Source organism: Pantherophis guttatus, chromosome 1 (genome assembly GCF_059756535.1).
Source record: "Pantherophis guttatus breed Tessera chromosome 1, ASM5975653v1, whole genome shotgun sequence".
Lineage (NCBI taxonomy): Eukaryota > Metazoa > Chordata > Lepidosauria > Squamata > Colubridae > Pantherophis > Pantherophis guttatus.
This window is the reverse complement of record NC_142063.1, coordinates 191018367-191021147: the sequence shown is the minus strand read 5'-3', so window position 1 is coordinate 191021147 and position 2781 is coordinate 191018367. Positions and strand designations below refer to the sequence as shown.

At 31.9% G+C, this 2781-nt stretch overlaps 1 non-coding gene across 1 annotated transcript; it reads left to right on the top strand.

The window, feature by feature from the left end:
• Positions 1 to 2366: 2366 nt before the first annotated feature.
• Positions 2367 to 2450, top strand: LOC117674521 (small nucleolar RNA U3). Its single transcript, XR_004593884.2, has one exon. It is a non-coding gene; the product is annotated as a small nucleolar RNA U3 (small nucleolar RNA).
• The last annotated feature ends 331 nt before the right edge of the window (positions 2451 to 2781 follow it).

Here is a 2781-nt window from a genome sequence, read left to right as displayed (position 1 = left end):
GCCTACAGTTTGATTTCCTTATTTTCAAGTGATTGCTTTTTCTTAATCACTTTTTTTTTCTTCAGAGATATTTCTCTGCTATAAGACTTTGCTCTTCTATGCTTGTTACCACTTCTACACCACTGGGTGATTAGCTTTCCATCTTTTGAGCTACATACTACTTTGTATTATTCCAACTTCCATGCCCTACACTTTCATTCATCTTCCCATTTTCATCCCTACTGACTGAATTTCAGGAGAATTTCCCTTTCTATCTTTCAATCATATACAGCTTCCAGTTTCCAGTAAATTCTCCTCCTCCTTACATCTCCATGATTCAAACATTATTAACTTAATGATCTTGATTAGTTCTAAAAAAAAGAAAATACAAGAATACAATACAAAAATACAAGAAAATACAATTTCTCTAAATTTGTACCCAGCCTCTTTGAAAGTTTCACTCTTTCTTGTCTATCCACTTTTCAAAGGCATCACCAAATGTAGGCATTCTTACAAACACATGGTACAATTGTAGGTTTATATAGTTATAGATTTTGGATTGTTTTGGACTAATATTATCAAATAATTCACATTAAGATTACCATATTTTTCGGAGTATAAGATACACCTTTCCCCCCCCAAAGGGGGTGAAAATTTAGGTGCATCTTATATACCAAATGTAGCCCTGCCCACCCACTGGCCCCCACCCTTTGGCCTCTGCCTCGCAGCAGTTACCTCCTTGCAAGCAAACAGCAAGAAAAAACAGCTCCTTTCAGCTTCAGCATAGGCTAATTAGCACAAGTTGATTAGATTGGCCTCCCGACTCTCAGCTGATTTGCTCTCAGCTGTTTTAGAAGGGCTCTGCTGCTTGCTGCAAAGAGTGCTGGAGCAGATTTTTTTCCCCTTGTGCTAATCAAGCTATGCTGAAAACGAAACTGAAAGTAAAGCAGGCTGTTTGCAGCAACGTGGCAAAATTAGGCAGAGGCAGAAGGAGATTTCTTTTTCTTTTTCCTCACCAAAAAAGGTAGGTGCAAACAATGGGAAATTTAGGGCAAAAGAGAGTTCAAGATTTTAAAACACAAAAGAAAAAAGGCAAAAATAAAAATGGGAAGGGAGAAAAAGAAAAAGAAATGAAAGAGAAAGATGTTATACATATTTAGAATTGAAATATGAATAGTAGTAAGAAATAAGTGGGAAATCATGATTGTAAAAATGAAATGAATAATAATTGGAATATTTTTCTATATGGGCAAATGTGGGTTATTGGGAGAGTTTAAGATGTGAAAATGAGTTACATAAGGGGAAAGCTCTATTTAACTAGGGAATTGTAAAAATTGAGATACTATTAATTATATATTGTGTTGAAAGCAGAAATGGTTAAGTTGTGGTTTGGAGGAATATATGGGGAAAATTATTTGGTTTATTATTATTGGTAAATATAATTAATTGATTTGTAAGAAATTGGATTGCATGGAAATAATTGGAATATTCATGTTCATATTGATTAATATACAAAAAAGATAGTTATATAACTAATTGATTTATATTAAAATGTTGAATTTCTATTAAACAACTGTAATATTACATAATTAACCAATGTGAGGATGGATATAAAAATAGATGACAATGGGAAGGAGTATAATATAGAATAGAAGGGAAAAATTGAATTTGATTAAGATTAGAGATGAGGATGAAGGGTAATATTGGTTTTTTTAAAAAAATAGATTAGGAATAATTATGGTAAAAAGGAAATATAGAAATTGTAAATTTAATTGAAATGACTAAGCACTGTTTAAATTTGTGAACCGGCCAAATACTCTGTTCAAAGAAAATACATTGTATGTTTGTATGTATGACACGGAAATGAATGCTACTTTTTATTATAAGGCTTTAGTAACTTTAATCTTATTTGGTAACCAAGACCAGTTTAAATTTGAGATATTTTCTGAACTGCTTTCTGAACCTGCCTGAACTCATATTCATTTTGGAGGCTTTGCTCTCTAGAAATGATTTCTCCTTGATGACAACATTGAAATTCTGGAAAGACTTATAGTATCTTGGAAACTTTATCAAGTTTCCCTTTCCTGTTTCTACATTGGGGGAGGGGGGAAATCAGAAGCTATTTCTCAATAGAAACACCACCAAATAAAACAGTTTATGTTGCCATCATAACCAAATCCTTTTTTCCCCAGCTATGGGAAATAGTATAAATTTCTACTTATACTTGTTAGTTTTCCCAGCCTATCATTATCTACATTAACAAAAGTCATTGAACTCTTTCAGATTCTTTAACCTTAAAGGGGAGATTCTAATTCCCACTTTTATATTCATTCATTTTTATGTTTGAAATAGAAAAAAAAAGAAACTTAGAATTTACCGTAGTTTGCAAGACTATACTTTCAGGGATCATTTCTATAGTATCCAACTACAGAAATGCACTCGAAAGTGATTGGTTGAGAATTTACCGTAGTTTGAAGATTGAATAATTGTGTAGTTATAGAATTGGCTTGTAAGAACTGTATGTGTAACATAAACTGTAATAGGATATATCTAATAAAAAAAATTGAATCTGTTAATGTATTAGTATTTTACTGTGTCAGAAGTCAACACCCTTTTTTCTCCTTTAAAAAAAAAATCCTGCACATCTTCCCCTCTCGCATTTTTTTCAATCTTTATTTTCATTGTATTTTATGTTATAGTAAATCTCAATAAAAAGTAAAAGAAAAAACAAAAGAGAACTGACAACATATGACATCATGCTGCCATATGTTGTAGGAATATTTTCCTTTGCTTCTCTTGCAA